This window comes from Sabethes cyaneus, chromosome 3 (assembly GCF_943734655.1).
Source record: "Sabethes cyaneus chromosome 3, idSabCyanKW18_F2, whole genome shotgun sequence".
Lineage (NCBI taxonomy): Eukaryota > Metazoa > Arthropoda > Insecta > Diptera > Culicidae > Sabethes > Sabethes cyaneus.
The window spans coordinates 34,507,515-34,525,715 of record NC_071355.1 but is presented as its reverse complement, the minus strand read 5'-3'; the positions used below and the strand labels follow the sequence as shown (position 1 = coordinate 34,525,715).

Below are 18,201 nucleotides of genomic sequence, written 5' to 3'. Positions count from 1 at the left end.
TGGATGGAAAAAAATTCGTAGGGCAGTATCAGGCGGTTTTATTAGGGCCCGTGCTACCAGTGATCAAATTTTTACTCTCCGACAAATTCTCCAGAAACGTATGGAGTACAATGTGCTAACACATCATATTTTCAGAGCAGCATACGATACAGTTGAACGCGAACAGCTACGGCAGATAATGCACGAATACGGTTTTCCGGACAAACTGACGCGACTGATCAAAGCTACCCTGGAGCGAGTGATTGCTACGTGCACGTTTCGGGGACACTGTCGAGTCCTTTCGAATCGCGCAGAGGGTTGCGGTAAGAGGATAGACTGTCTTGTATGATATTCAATATCGCTATTGAAGATGTGATCCGGCGAGCGGGCATCGAAACGAGAGGAACGATCCTCAGCCAGAGTAACCAACTCCTAGCCTTCGCAGACGATTTCGATATCATTACTAGAAACCTTGGGACGGCGGAGGCAATCTACGCCAGACTAAAACGGAGGCTAGGAAGATAGGGTTACAAATCATTGCGTCGAAAACCGAATATATGGTAGGAAGATGCTCCAAAGAAAGCAACGTTTGCCTCCCACGAACTATTGACGACGATGAACTGGAAGTGTTTGATGAATGCGTATATTTGGGATCTCTGGTCCCCGCCGACAATAACAGGAGTTAGGAGATTCAACGCGACATTCAAGCTGGAAATCGAGTCTACTTTTCCCTCCGCAAGACACCTCAATCAAGGAGTATTCCGGAGGAGTATTTCAGACCGGCCCTCTATGGACGTGAGACAGCAAGTTTGCTTACGGAAGACATACGTGCACTTGCGAATCATTTTTGCATATGAAATCTTTAATTTCAATGAACTATCCACTACAATAAACACAAAGATATTCTTAAGAAATAAAAATTATTTATATTTTTCCGCATTACTGACCATTAGGTTTACTAATAATAATATATCAATTCGACAACCGTTCGTCTCGAGATAACTATGTCGACATTCAGTGCTGTTATTCATCCAAAGTGTGATCGCATCGCTCACCTACCCAGCAGCGACTGGAAACCACACCATCAAAAGTCGTGACAAACTCTAATCGTGGTTGAGTGGGAATTCCTTGAACAGAAAAGTTTCTCATGTGCACTTGAAGGTTATATCACATTCAAATTATTATTATGTATGGGAGAACGCTTGTGAAGGGAAAACTCTGCAGGAATAAATGATATGAAATAATTTTTAACACAAAGTCGCCTTCATTGTGGTTGGTTTTTTTTCGACGAAATTGTTACACCGTGTTATGCCATTGGATTGGATTCGTTCATAATTACTGTCGGTTATCTAAAAACCACAAGCAAACCTCGCCGTTCGAAAGCACACACAGTCAAAATTCGGAAGCAAATCAAAACGTACCTACAACTGCGACCTGCGGTTGTGATTGCTGGTATGCATGTACAGTCCAATCCCCTTTTCCAATCAAGGTCAACAAGTTTTGTCGATAGAACACTGAAAGTTTGGCTGTTATTGCTGACTTGACTGCATTCGTTTTGTTGTTCTACCAATACAACAACAGTCACCTGTATGATGTCGCTTTTATTCCAGGTAAGCCTGTTGATTCGAAAGGCTGGCGTTTTATTCAGTCATAGTGCCAATATCGCTATTTCAACCGGCAGGTTTGGTATTTCTAAAGAAAAAATAGATCTAATTTTAGCACGTAATTTGGTTTTATGCGAAATCCGGGACGAATTTCATCAACAATGGTGGATTATATATTTAAAAAAGTTTTCATTGAGTTCTGTCAACAAACGATGCATGTCTGAATATTTTCATAATCGGAACCAGTGTCACAAACAAACAATTGAACCCGTTATCATAATCATTGAATATATTGACATTTGACTGATCCTCGAACAAACTGTGACACGAGAGTACTCCGCCGTAGAGTATGCAATATATCATTCCATTTCAAAAGGAAATACAAGAAGCAACTATGTCTGCCTGCCTACAACATTCACGGATACACAAGCCAGATTCCAGAGACCAGCAGTAGCGCGAAAATACAACACATCTTGAATAGTTATTCGAACACGTACCTCGAACAGTCGTCACATCAGCCCCAACCAGCGGAATATTATTTACTCTATCATCTCACATGCACGCCTGCACTGATTTGATGCACTGCTACACAGTCCTATCGGCGAGGATAATTTTCATGTTTCGCAGATTTGTTCGTTGGTGCAAATTGCGCTACGCAACGCAGGGCACCACTCTGATTTCACACCACTCAATTAGCAGCAATTGTCTCGATCGGGCAATCCGCAATGCCGCACCGTGACAGGCGTTGCTTGGGTTGGAACTTGGAACCGACCGACCGTACGCCGCAACATTGTTTTCTCGGTGCAACTACTATTTAATCATACGTACCGAATGGTGTCCAACTGGATTCCACGGTTTCTGGAATCCAGAAATAGCTATCTGACATAGAGAACATTGGTAATTCGATGTATGTACCTACACGTATTTGCGGGTTGTTTTCGACTGTGTCAATTTCCCTTGTACGATGTGATATGGCATCGAATACACAATGTATGTATCTAACTGACACATCTAAAAGATACTAGATGAAGTCCTTAAGTGTGATAAATTTTATTACCATAGTCTACCCTGATGATGCTGTAATGAAAGACTTCAGCAATTTACTGCTTGGTTATAAAACTTATAGAATTATCCCCTGTTTCGTGCACTTTTTTAATTTTTTTAGGAAACAAACTAGGTGGAAAGGAGTTTCCCATTGGGATTTTTTTATTTTGTGTTAAAAACTACAAGGTATACAATCCTAAGGGTTGTACGAATGGGTGACGTAGGACTATATCAGATCATTAGATCAAAGACTAATGTAAACTGCATTTCTGGCAAATGCATGTTTATAAGAATCTGTGAGTGCCATTGTTTAAGTGAATGTTTAAAAGAGAAGAGCGAAATATTCAGATTTAATTCTTCATTGAATGCTATGCTGGCTTTGAAAATACGTGGGCGGGCGTTCATAAGTACAATGCCTGCAACCATTGAGACATAGACATTTCTTTTAAAAATCACTTGTGTGCATCCTAAAGGTTGAAATAGTAATAAATGATCGGCCCACAGATTATTTTATTAAATATGACATGTTTCAATAATCTTACTTAAACTCGCTTGTGGTCTTAAAAAGGGCCATTGGTTACAAATAACATTAAAGCACATAACAGAAGTGGAAGTAGAAATCCAAACACGTACATGCTACTTTCAACAGATACTATCGAACCTAGTGGTAGCGATTCACTTTTTTCCACGAAAACACATGTGAAAGCATGTGAAAGCTGTTACACGATTGCCAGCGAGCGTTCTGCTTATATTGCAGTTATTTGCTTCTATGTGAAAACCTTCTCAAAGGAAAATAAAAACCAAAAACTGCAAGGCAACTGCAACAGGCACGTAAGTTAGCGGCGTCGATTTACTGTCTTTTGCACCGAGAAGATTTTACTAGTTTACTTTCATAGCTTATCACTTGTTACATAGCAGAAAATATTGCTCATACGCAAAAATTTCTGTTTTATTTGTAGTCCTGTAGAGTCCTAAATCCTAAAACCATCATAAAATAAATTCATGCCTCCAATAACCCCCACATGCCAAAATTGGTTCCATTTGCTTGATTAGTTCTAGATTCTAGAGTTATGAGGAAATTTGTATTTCATTTGTATGGGAGCCCCCTCTTAGAAAGGGAAAGGGTCTCAGTAGACCATAGAAAAAAATGCTGCCTTCTGCAACCTCCACATCCCAAATTTGGTTCCTATTGCTTGATTAGTTATCAAGTTTTGAGGAAATTTGTCTTTCATTTGGGAGCCCCCCCCCTCTTACGCCCTCCTTAAAATCGATTTCTAATCCCCCCCCTCCCCAGAAAATTGCTGGTCATTTTATCTATCCAACGACATATAAATTGTTCATTTTCGATCAGTAGTTTAGTAGTTATTAGCATTTGCAATCTTTCATTCAAATGTTACATTTCTATTTTCGTTTTAACAAAGTGCTATCCTGTCCCAGAATAGTGAACAAAGACGTAGTCCTACGTCAAAAAGAGGAAGAAAATTGAGCCTTTTGCAAAAGTTAGTATAGACGAATTTTGGAACAACTAAATATGCAAAGTGGCTTATGAATTCTTTACACACACAAAGTTTCATAGAATTCTGAGAGGATCATGCTAGCCTCTGGTCGAAAATCAATATCAAGTTGCCGTGAAATTTTTCAAATGTTCTGTGAAAATCCGGTGGTCAGCTAACCATTTCATCAAAGTATAAACTTTTCAAAAAAGTGCAAAACTTAACTTATACTTTGAGTATATACGAAATTTATAATTTACGTCATTAAGCTCAATTTGTGGCAACACGAAGTTTGCCGGATCAACTATATCAATTATATCAATACAAAGCAAAATGAAGAGGTCCCAAACGAGAGCCTTGAGGGACACTAAAAGTGACTCGAATTGGATTCGAGTTCTTTCCGTTAAATTGAATTATTTGTTGACTTAATTCTAATTATTTAATAATTTGAGTCTTGGTTTAATTCCAATTTTTTTGCGATTTGAAAAGCAGCATTGGTAGGTACGCTACCAATTTACGCTAAATTATAGAAGAAAAAAATAACTTAAATGTCACCTTAGCTTTGATAGCAAAAATATGAAGCTAATTGTATAAGCTTTCAAGATAATTATCTGTTTTGGTTGAATAATGATCGTAAAGCCACAATTTAAGCAGTTATTCTACCTTTGTCTAACCGACAATTATGGATCAGTGCGATAAATGGTCACAGTTATGGATAAAATCGTTACATATTATGAATCAACGGAAGCAATTAAATCAAGTTCGAAAGATTTTTGCTCTGAATACCAATAAACGCAATAAAGCAATATCAATTATTTTGCTGCAGTTTCAAGACGGATCCGGGGGACTCCGGAAATCCGGAACCGGTTTCCATAGAGGGGCATTTCAGCATCTGTAAAATATGTCATGTCGCAAATAAAAAAAAATGGGCGCTTCACGAAATAGCGATTGGGGACCATCTATAGTCTCTCAGAGGTCATATGGCCACTTCAGGGCCGCAGGGAGATTTTGTTCTCTGAACCAAGCACGGTACGGATTTCGAACGAATTTGTCCAAGACATAAAATGGGCCATATGGCCTCTGTGAGACATGACATGGTCATGGACATGAAATGAACAATCGCTATATTATGAAGTGCTAATGATTTTTGATATGCGACTTAACATATTTTACTGATGCAGAAATATCCTTCTATGGAAACCGGTTCCGGATTCTCAGTGTCCCCCCGGATCCGGATGGCGCGCACCATGGATTGTAACTGCAGCAAAGTAACTGATATGACCACAGTCAATGATTTGTTAAAAAAAAATCAGCATGTTTCCTACAAATTTCAAATATTTAGCAACATTATATAAAAAATCAGAGGGGTTGTGTACAAGACACGCCCGCATATATAGGTGACGCAGGACTACGTAAGTCTCTTTGTAGTGATGGTGGCATGAATTCATGCTTGTAACCATTCGATTCTTCATGTATACATGCTATTTGCAACATATATACAGGCTACATGCGTTGTATGTAACATTTATCAAATATTGCATACGTTCAATTCTCAAAAAATTGTGCATTTGAAAACAATTTAACAAAATCAAGAACACAAACTATCGCTTTCCTGCTACCTTACTGAAATTAAAGATTGTTTTTATTATCCATGGTTTCCCACGTTGAAGGGATTTTACCAATTCAATCCTATTTTATCAACAGCACATCTTTTCACTACACTTCTAAAGAAACGGCAAGCATGCGTATTCATACAGAGTCGTATTATAACCGAACACTACAGCTGTAGCACATTTTTCCAACACAGATATCAAATTCGCCTACGTTTAATCGTCTCGCAGTAAAGTATTTGCGATCTGTTGGAACAACGGACTTGTGTCATTTTTTCTGGCACACTTCCCTAACACAGACATCAAATTGGACTACGTTTAATCGCGTTCGTAAGAAACCTGTTGGCACGAGGGGGCTTTATCACTCTTTCTGGCGTACTTCCCAAGCAAGGACATCAAAATGGTCTAGGTTTAACCGCGGTGTTAGGAAATCTTGTTGAAATGAGGAAACTTTGTCACTTGTTTTGGCTTACTTCCCAAGCACAGATATCAAATTGGTATAGGTTTAGATAATCGCAAAGAATCTTCCAACCAATCACGAAGCGAGAATTCTAAAACAACATAGGTTCATTATTTTCAATTTTTCAATAGTTCAACATCAAGAATCCATACTTTTCTTCATTTAGGTAAATTCTTAGATTTTCCAATCGATTGGTTTAAGAATATTGAAAATCGATGGGAAAACCGTTGAGCTATTAGCGCTCAAAACCTTTCATTTTTCGTGACGCTCGCATTTTTCGATTTTTTGGAATGACACCCTATCTCAAAACTTGCCATAAGACGTAGTCCTACGTCAAAACTTTCATTGTTATGGGTTTCGTGGTTGACAATCAACCAAAAAATACCCTATGAAAATGGAGCTCTTTCTTGGCGTAAGTCAGTAAAACACGATGAAATCTTACCTCAAAAGATGTTATCAAACAAATCGACCTCTCAAGCAACACATGGTGAAGTCAACAAGTAAACCACTGCACTATGTGCCAGAAACTAAAATTTCGGGACAAATATATTTGCGGTTAAACGGCATGTCTCAACTCAATGTGGCCTTCGGCAACTTTTTGAATAAAAAATTGATGTATATTTTGAAGGGGTCGTCCAATATTTAAACGTTACTTGAACAACAATTTAAGTAATAACTTTTTGAGTAAAGTTTTTTTCACCTTTTTGGTTTCAAAATATTAAAGATAAATCAATTTCAAGTATTTTTTCTGAAGATACCAAACTTCTACCTTTTACCCATTTTCAGCAATAGACTTTATAAACGACCCTTCAAATCACATTTCATCTTGTAACATGTTTATTTCAACAGACAGCTCAATGTGATGTTCTAGACAACATTTTGCACATAAAAGAGGAATATTTTTGCAGAAGTCTGTTTTGCTTTTTCTGCATTAATTAATAAGATATAGCTGTTTTTAGGCTAAAAACCGTCTGATGAAAAATGTGTATTTTTTCAAGGGGTGTGTCTTCGGAGAAGTAAAATAATGAAATATAGCGCATCTTCCTGCACTATTAGGATGACCATGCATTCACCTATTAGGGTGATACAAACTTTTGTTTTTTTAAATAAGGCCATTGTAAATCATATTAAAAGTTTTTGTCACTCCCCCCCCCCCTCCCCTTGGAAATTGGCTTGAAAAATCGGGGGGCAAAAAAATAATTTGTAGGATATGAGTTAATTTTTTGACGTAGGACTACGTCTTACGGCAAGCTTTGAGATAGGGTGTCATTCCAAAAAATCGAAAAATGCGAGCGTCACGAAAAATGAAAGGTTTTGAGCGCTAATAACTCAGCGGTTTTCCGATCGATTTTCGATATTCTTACACCAATCGATCGGAAAATCTTCTAAGAATTGACTCAAATGAAGAAAAGTATGGATTCTTGATGTTGAACTATTGAAAAATTGAAAATAATGAACCTATGTTTTACCAGAATTCTCGCTTCGTGATTGGTTGGAAGATTCTATACGATGATCTAAACCTATACCAATTTGATATCTGTGCTTGGGAAGTAAGCCAAAACAAGTGACAAAGTTTCCTCATTTCAACAAGATTTCTTAACACCGCGGTTCAATCTAGACCATTTTGATGTCCTTGCTTGGGAAGTACGGCAGAGAGAGTGACAAAGCCCCCTCGTGCCCAAAGTAAATTGATATATACCAGGTATGTGACCATCGATGGTTGCATTAGTGTGTGTAGAAAGAAGAAGAAATAGTTCTGAAATATGGTGGAATTTGCATAAAAATTAAAACTAAATTAATTGTAATTAATGAATGCAGCTATATTATTCCAGAGAAATATTTGAACATTTACAATGAAATGTAAGGAATATATTTTAAAGTCATTTGCACTTGTAGCCTTCTTTATTATGCGTAAAAAATTTGAGAACATGGGTGACTAACTATTTCGATGTGCAATTGAAAAATGAATTAATGTTTCTAATACTTCACGATCAATACGGTATACGGTTGCTTAAATTAAAACACGTTCCATCCAACATTTTGCTTGCATGATGCTCTTGAATATCTGCCTTTGATGTCTTCTTTTAAAAAATAGTTTTATTCGAATAGATGCTTATGCTACTGCTTGAAAATCCTTAAGTTGAAGTCACTGTTCCAAGATGATACCTTTTTATCATAAATTTACCCGTCGCAACACTATGTAGAAAACCATAAAAAGTAATCTTAGATTGCTACAAAACGGTCTTAGAAGATAATTAACACTTTAAAAGCTTACCAGAAATCAGACGAAAAATATCGCGGGCGGATAACAATGTTGCTCATGCTGCTTATTGAACAATCATGTTCGAGTATTTTAAAAAAAATCTTTTTTGTTTTACTACTTGTAGGAAAGCGATATAACGACATTTCTTTGAGACATCTTGATACCGTTTTTACGAAAAAATTTCCGCTTGCAATTTGGAATGTTGCACTTCATTGTGTTCATAAAAATACATACTAGAAATAATGTTCTAAGCATAAACATAAAAACTGTGAGAAAAAAAATAGACAAATCTTGCGTATCCAACGATTTTTTTAAAAAATTAACTAATTTTCCATACAAAATGCTCGAAATCTCAGAACTAGTGTAGATGTGTTAGTGCAAAGTGTATATGACAGCTCGCATTGTCATATACCTGGTATATATCAATTTACTTTAGGTACCAGTACACTGTTTGCTGAATCATCCAATATTTGATCTATTTCATCAAATAAATTTGAAAACCCGTGTACTGACCCAACCAAATATTCGAACAAATTTTATTTTTCAAAATGTCGCCGAGCTTTTCCAATAAAATTTGGCGGTTTGTAAAACAGTGTAATATGCCAATCAAATTAAATTTGTTTTCGTAACATTTTGCGCTGTTCGCCGGTTTGTTTGCTTGAAACTTATCAAAAAAGCTCACAATGTTTATTATTTGAACTGCTGTCAAAATCGAATTTGGTACAGGAAAAATCGTGCAGAAAGGAAGTTTTGCAAAGGAAATGACACTGGAATAAATCAGGACATTATTAAATCAATAGTGAAAAGTTAAAAAGATTATGAATAATGAGGAAATCACTTAATAGACCTGTTTTTCGAACATGATTTGTTTAACGGGAAATTAGCAGTCAATAACTTTTCGTCGGAGAGCCCAATTTCGGAAGCAGTTTTTTGACCCAATAGCTGGGGTCTGGTTGTAAAAATATAAATACTGCCTTCTTCTTGCCAATCTGAACACAGCGAATATATTTTCATGAACAGAATTTTTGTTTCAAACAAAAAAACTGCTTTTGAAATTGGCAGAATCGATGACGACTAATTTCACCTTAAATAGCAATATTAATATTGCTGTTGTAGTTGAAACCCGTAATCCACCTTTTCGCGCGCTTAATGGCGGCTAGTGGGTACAGTATAATCAATATATATAGAATGCCAGTGTCGCTGCAGTGCGCGTGGTAAACATCACACATGTTCAGATAATGTATTTACATTATATATGCAAATGTATGTGCGTCTGAGATTCATTAAAAGGGGAATCTCATTGTCAAACTTTGACAATCAGTTTGAAATTTCAAATATGGCTACCAAGTAATGTGATTGGAAACTTCGCTTGCTTCAAATTTCTGAAAAAATCGGTGTAAAAGGGCGCAGTGAGGGATTCTATTCATCCGGACGAAAAGAAAAAGAACGTTACCATTTCACTAGCATAAAAACACAGCGGAGAACGCACTGAAGACAGCACCAGCCAGCGCACAGATAAAGAACAGATATATAACAATGAGCAACATTGACAATGAAGTTCCCGATTCACAGACTTGATACAGATTGTATGATACAATGAGTCCTATAGCAAAACAGCGACACTGGCATTCTATATATATTGATTCTACTGTGGGTACGCTTTTCGACAATGTTTATTTGCTTTTGGGAACTCCGCTCACGTATGCTTGAAAGTTCTACAATGACAATTAAGGCTGGAAATATTAACTTAACGTGAATAAAGCTGCCAAAAGCATGCTAACGTTTTCCGAAAGTTGTATCCAGTAGCCGTCATTACGCACGCGAATAGGTGGATAGCTGTGTGACATTCAATTTTATTCTGGTTTTGTGTGTCGCAAGTAGTGCGCTGTAATCGCACAGTGATGCGCTATCCAGCTTTTTACACCATCTGCCATAATAACGGACGGTATCAGGATTGCTAATGTGTGACTAATACAGTGGTTTGTGTGCATCGTGAAAAATTTTTCGCAGCGAAAAAAAAACAAACAAATGCGAACTGTGCGTGCGGTAAATGTCAGCAATCTCTATAATACGTACTAGTACTTCATAAACTATGTACATTATAGCAAAAATTAGACTGCAAAAATGAAATACTGCGGAAAAATAATGTCCCAAATTTATGCATGCACCCAACATTCATTTTTCTTGAATAGTAGGGGTATAGATTACCGGGTAATAAGCGCTTGATTAACTGTTATTCAACAGAAATGTTTGTTGGATATATCTGGCATCTGCTTACGACCTTTTGAAAAGTTGGTGCCCAACTTATTATATACCAAGTAATGCCTTTATGTAAAGAGCATTTTACGTGACAAAGCGACATGCTGACTTGCTGATATTGATGTGGCGCTTTCCCTGTGCTGTGCTGGTACTTTGACAATCCGCAGATGCCTCACGGGAAAGCAAAACAGAGCTGCCACAAATACAGATATTTGTGCATACATAAATTTGGGACCCATCAATTATTTCAGTTGCTGTGATTTCTGGCTCTACTAATGTTCCTGAATTTTAAAGTAGTCCATAAACTATTTATGTTATTTAAAAGATTATATCGATAAAATTAAATACTCCGGAGAAAACGGTAGGGTCCCAAATTTATGCATGCACAAATATCTGTATTGATGGCAGCTCTGAAGCAAAATCAATATCAGCAATGTTGTTATGGTTCGTAAAATGGTCAATTCGGCTGATATTGGTATTGGACAAAAGCGACACGGCTGACATTGGTATTGATATTAGTGATGTCCGAAATTTTTAATTATTCGATTACCGATTAATCGACCGAGTAGGCACTGATCGATTAGTTCAGTATTCGTGCTAGTCGTAGTGTTCGACATCGGAACGAAAATTGAGGTCCGGGTTCCGATCTAGTCGGTCGGTCGGTCGGTCTAGCTAGTAGTATTCGACTATAAATATTCGAATATTTCGTTAAATTATTCGATTAATCGTACGATTATGAACGATTAATGGGGATTATTCGCATTTTTTTATCTTATTTAAACTATTCGATTAATGAATTACTCGTGCCGGCAGTATTCGATTACAAATTATTCGATTATTCCATGTTGTATTCGATTAATCGAGCGATTACCGGACATCACTAAATGTAGAAATTGAATTTACACTCAAGTCGCTTTTTACGCGAAGGATACGTCCCGCGTAAATCAAAACCGCGTAAAAATAGTCGCGTAAAAAATCGCGTAAAAAGCGATTTCAGTGTATATAAATTGCATTTTTTCATACCGCAGTAATTTGTATTTATTATTTTGAATTAATAATAATGACTGTATTAAAACGTGTTTAAAAAAATTAAAATGGCTTTCAGCTTCCTGTTAAATGAATAGCCTCACTTTCCGAGCGTACTTTTTTTTGCGTATTTGATCAGTTTGATCTGCACAGAAATCTGCTGGCGCAAACATTTTCGGGCCGAATGTATTTGATAATCTCACGAATTTCATGCTGTTTTGCAAACAGTGTACTGGCCCCACAAAATATGTCAAAATTTATTTGATTTTGTAACACGGGTAACGTCTCAGATCGAATTTTTGACATCAAATTTGACAAACAGTGTACTGGGCAAGACAAATATGTCTGTCAAATACCAAAATTTGCCCAAATTCTGACAGGAAGAAAATTTGACGATAAAGCAAACAGTGTACTGGTACCTTTTGCCTCGTGCCAACAGATTTCTTACGAACGCGATTAAACCTAGTCCAATTTGATGTCTGTGTTAGGGAAGTGTGCCAGAAAAAATGACACAAGTTCGCTGTCCCAATAGATCGCAAATTCTTTACTGCGAGACAATTAAACCTAGGCGATTTTGAAATCTGTGTTGGAAAAATGTGCTACAGCTGTGGTGTTCGGTTACAATATGACTCTGTATGAATACGTATGCTTGCCGTTTCATTAGAAGTGTAGTGAAAAGATGTGCTGTTGATAAAATACGATTGAACTTGTGAAATCACTTCAACGTGGGAAACCATGGATAATTAAAACAATCTTTAATTTCAGTAAGGTAGCAGGAAAGCAATAGTTTGCGGTCTTGATTTTGTTAAATTGTTTTCAATTGCACAATCTTTTGAGAATTGAACGTATGCAATGTTACTACTTTGATAAATGTTACATACAACGCATGTATAGCATGTATATATGTTACATATAGCATGTATACATGAAGAATCGAATGATTACAAGCATGAATACATGCTACTATCACTATACAAAGAGACTTACGTAGTCCTGCGTCACCTATATATGCGGTCGTGTCTTGTACACAACCCCTCTGATTTTTTTTTATAAAATGAATGTACAAGTTGAGTTAACGCTTCTAGCATGAAATAGAAATGGAAATTCAAACAGCGGAATTTCCGAAAATCGGCCAAAAAAATTATCTTTCGTTTTTGTCTTTTTTCGTAGATTTTTGCATGGAAATTAACAACGTATATATTAAAAGCAAGAATAGATTTGGCTTTCATGTTTAAACTTAAAAGTAAAATGCCTGAAATCCATATTTTTTTAAAAATATTTGTAATGGCCTAATTTAAAAAAAAGTTTTTTTCTCCAAAAGTTACAAAGCATCTATCTCTTACCGGTTGCGAAATATAATGTGTTAAAAAGAGCACTTTAAAATCAATTACACTCAATAACTTTGCACACAATTATTTTATTGCTTTCAAATGTTCTACAAAGTTATTCAGTATGTTGAAATACATATTTACTGTGAAGACTGTTTGATACTAGGACGCATATTTATTAAGTTATAAAATGTATAAAAAAAATCCGCGCTATTCCCAGCTTTTCCCAGTCATGGTACCGTGCCGTATCGAAATCCGTACACCTAAGAGCTAGACAATTTTAAATGGTCAATATAAAATTATGATATTGTAATAAGCAATTCGTTATGTTTTCTTTTGACAGTATAATGCTCATTTTAACGTTGTTTGGAATAACAGGAAGCTAAAATTAATCCTAGTTATAAAAAAACGAGATCAAAATGTGCATCTCTTGATTCAAAATCCGTACACTTTTTTATGCCTGATTCAAAATCCGTACACCTGTAACTCAAAATCCGTACACCATGTTAAAAATCAATCAAAGTCCGCATAATTTTGAATCTAAATCCGTGTAAGCTTGATCGAAATGAGTTTAGAGTTTGTGGCTAAGTTGTTTTTCTTTATTTGACTAATTGCTTTACAAAATATGCTTTCTCGATAATTGACGCATTGTATTTTAGTCCTGCTCATCTAAGAGTCGTTCACACGCACAGTAGGAACACTGCAAGGAATCAATCTTTTTGTTTTTAAGCCAAATTATGGGTAATTGTTCATTTTCGGTCGGAAAAATAAAATATCAGGTTCGGTACTGATTAAATATTGCCTCTATCCATCCCACTTGTAACAAAACCTTGTTTGTGTTAAATGTTCTTACATTCTTTTCCTTATGCCTCAGAAAATATTAGGCTTAGAAACAAACTTTTTTAACATTTTAGAGTAAATTAACTTCACTTATAAACAATATATAACATTTTTTTTGATTTTTGTTGCAAATTATACGGAAAGCTGAAAAATTGCAGAAGAGACTCCGGTATTTCAAGAGTACCAATTCAATATAGTAGCTCTTATCGTAGTGATCGGAACTTAAACTATCTCGATGCTTTTATTAAAGGATTATCCACCATGTATTATCGTAATTGCCATCTTCCAGTTTATCGACATATATTTAGCTTTAGTTATTTCCATTTTGTTCGGCAAAACATAGAATAGAGTTGGATCACTAAGGATACTGCACAGGTGTACGGATTTAGATTCAACTAGTCAAACTGAATCAAAATCCGTACAGTACTAATTATGATGAATAAATATTATTTAAATGCCACACACTTAAAAAAAGCGCCGAAGTCGGCTAAATTTTGCCGAGATTTGGACAGCCGAGCGTTCGGTAAAATTTCGTTTTTGCAAATCGACGTTTACGGATATTTACTAACGTTTGGCATCATAAAAAATTTTACCGAACGCTCGGCTGTCCAAATCTCGGCAAAATTTAGCCGACTTCGGCGCTTTTTTTTAAGTGTGCATAATGAATTAAATTAAGCTGTAGAACGATAAACACCTTTAGTTCAAATTGATTTTCGGGATTTTAAATAGGAAAATCACTTCAAGTGCGCTTTACACTTCATTTTATTGGAAGTTATTTTCTTAGCAAATTGCTAACAACACAGCCAATTTAGAGGGAACTCTGATAGGCATTAACGTTTTAATTTTTATTACTTGTATTTGATGGCCTACTACCTATATTTTGACATTGTCGCAATGCTAATAAACCACGGGTCTAGGCCTATTATTAATATTTTGCATTTAGACTTTTTAATACATATAATCAAGCAAATTGTACTAGGTGTACGGATTTCGAAGCTGAACGGATTTCGATACCGCATGGTATTCCCAGGTATTCTCTGAAATACACATTTGGGCAGATAGCTTTAATAATTCCCTACAAATTGGTATGCAAACTAATTGCAGATACTTGCAGATGGCTAAGATATTCGGATTTTTCATCAGGCGGTTTTTAACTTAAAATCAGTTATATCTTATTAATTACTGCATATAAAGCAAAACAGTCTTCATTAAAAATATTCCTCTGTTATGCGCAAAATGTTATCTAGAACATCACATTGAGCTGTCTGTTGAAATAAACGTATTACAAGAAAAAATGTGATTTGAGGGGTCGTTTATAAACAAAGGTCTATTGCTAAAAATGGGTAAAAGGTAGAAGTTTGGTATCTTCAGAAAAAATACTTGAAATTGGTTTATCTTTAATATTTTGAAACCAAAAGGTCAAAAAAAGTTTACTCAAAAAGTTATTACTTGAATTGTTGTTTAAGTATTGGACGACCCCTTCAAAATATGCATCATATTTTTATTCAAAAAGTTGCCAAAGACCACATTGAGCTGAGACATGCCGTTTAACCGCAAATACTTTTGTCCCGAAATTTTAATATCTGGCCCATAGTGCACTGTTTAAGTGAGTGTATAAAAAATTAAATTACACTTAAAAAATAGTTTCAATCAAGTTGAATGATTAATTTTGCTTTAACAGAGTTTTTAAATCAATGTTGACCCATAACTGTGGTTTATCCACAATTGTGGAGTGACTGTACTTTACTAATCATTTTGACCATTCTTGCTATTGAATATCTTCCCGCAGAAATAAACTGATTTAGTTTATTGACAAGTTCGGGAACTTTGACAAGATTTTCTATTATTTCGCTCAAACAGTATTTCCAAATATTATCTATGATAAAATGTTATCAATGAGAGTTACCTATTCATCTGTTTTTATTTGTGCAGATCATTGTTAATATTTTTAAAAATTATAAATAATTTTCTTAATCTTATCTACTTTTAATTAAATCAGCCTTAGTTTGCTCAAGAATTGCTCAAGATGCTTTAAAATGCTTGAAAACATTTTAAAATTATTGATGTGATTGAATTTCCCAATCACAAAAGATTTCAAAATATTTTTTTATTATGTTGGCTAAGAAAAATAGAATAAAAATATAAAAATATTTTATCAACTGTTCTGTAAAGTTCTCCATCCAATAAAAAATTGTGAAAAAATTGCTGCGGAAATTCATATTTTTGGTTTCTGAGGTATGAGTTTTTGAAGCATGTAAATGTTTAGGAAATTCGATTTTTTTAAATAAACGATGTACAAGGAAATCAAAAAATTCTGCTTCGAGTTTTCTAGGAAAATTGGGTATAAACTCATAAATTCTGGGACGATGGTTTAAAAAAATTCGAATTGATTGGTTTCATAATAATGATCGTCGTACAGGAAGCGATTTGCTACGATTTCAATTAACTAAAGTTGAATAATTAAATTCATTTTCTAATTCAATTGGTCAATCTGTACACCAAGCGTTGGATTTGGTAATTACATTTAGTTCAATAGAAGCATATCCATTCTCTTAAGGGGGCATAGTACTTTTTCAACTTAAAAAAATCGAAATTTTTTTTATTGATTATTTCGAAAGATTAACATTTTGACCATATGTGTTTCAAGTCATTTCAATGAATTCCAAAAATTGACAAAGTTACAGCTATTTGTACCGCGCATGTCTGGAGCGATTACACGGCGAATAAAAAGTTCAACGTCGTTTTTCTCGAAACCAGGTTTTGAAAGTCGGTACCATAAATATCTCAAGAACGGCTCAAGCAATTCTCATGATTCTTTTTGCCAACAAAATTATCTAGTGTTTGACCCATCCTTTTTTTGATATTACTATTTTTGTATTTTTTAGAAATATTTAAAGTCAATTTTTTCGACTTTACTAAACTAAACTTTACTTTTATGATTGAATGTCCGCCATTTTGTTATGCGTTCGAATTTTAAAAAAAGGATGGGTCAAACACGAGATAATTTAATATACTTTCATGTCGTTTTGGAATTTTTCAATTCGGATAAGACCCCCAGCGCCAATCCATGGTACCGCAAATCATGTTTTTTTCGAACGATCATGTTCAAGGAGCCGTAGGGGAGAGAGAAAGAGGTTCACATATGCAAACAAAATTGTAAATATTAGTATTAAGTGCAATGTTTGGAATGCAAAAAATCCGAATTGATTCGCTTTTCGCGTTATCGAGAATAAAATATTTGAAATTAGGCAAAAAATATGGTGTAAAAAGTACTATGCCCCCTTAATTTTATTAGTTATGTTTATATTCACGGCTCTCGGTGTTCAGAACAATTGAGAACATTTCCACTTTTACTATCAGACACTAATCATGGCATCCAGAAGTATAAATTATTTTCAGTTCGATTCATCCCACTAAAACATCTCCATCACCGTAAAATATGCTCCGGTCATTATGGCACCCAGTTCAGATTACCCCTGGCAGGGTATCAGTTGCAATGCAAATGTACTGATGTTGTTTTGATTCAATTTTGTATCCTCTTACACAACAAACGATCCAAAGCTTGGATGAACACACCCGAGAATAACAACTGGATCCACCCACCTTCACCCACTACGGATGGAACCACTAATTGTGTAAACTATGAAAGTACTTAGGTATCCGTCAGCTGTCGAAAATATGCAACTTGCCCGTATCACACGCGAACTACCGAACTGAACTTGACCTTGCCGTTCGCGAGAATAACGCGACCGTTAGCACCGATAACAAACAGCAGACTGAGGCAGCGCCAGCGCCCCGTTCGCGACTCGCTCGTTCGGCAGGCAACAGGAGGAAAAAGCAAAACACAGTCGAGGGTGTGTGTTTATGCATTTCCAGAGATTTGCGACTAAACCCCTAAATGCCAGTGGGGAAAGCGCCAATGCGCTCGTGGAGAGCGCCCTGCCACATGAACGAATTCGATATATACCTCTACGTACGTAAAACTTTTGCTGCGGTTTGCGGTTCAGCACTGCACTGGAGAACGGATTCGGTTCTGAAATTGTGTGGTCCTCTGTAGAAGATTTATCAGTTCGAGAATTAGCCGCTGAAAAATTTTTTACTGTTCAGCGCAGCATTGGCGAAATGCGATACCGATGACATATGATAGGTTTTCGGTGCAGTGGAAATGTTGCCAGCTATATTTCTCAGAATGTTTTCTACGAAAATATATCATCATATTTATACCGAGATTTCTGGCTCTAGTCTAAAGCCAGATTTGACGGGATATTATATTGCAATAACAGTGAAAAGCCGAA

At 35.8% G+C, this 18,201-nt stretch overlaps 1 protein-coding gene across 3 annotated transcripts in view; it reads right to left on the bottom strand.

The window, feature by feature from the left end:
- Positions 1-18,201, bottom strand: part of LOC128741971 (high affinity copper uptake protein 1) — a 75,717-nt gene that overhangs the window by 36,029 nt on the left and 21,487 nt on the right. Inside the window, exon 1 of one of the 3 annotated variants that reach the window (XM_053838121.1) lies at positions 17,510-17,623. The exons of the other annotated variants lie outside the window; for them this stretch is intronic. The gene's annotated coding sequence lies outside the window, so the exon portion shown is untranslated. Of the gene's footprint in view, positions 1-17,509; positions 17,624-18,201 lie in introns of those variants that run through there. 3 annotated transcript variants of the gene reach the window in all.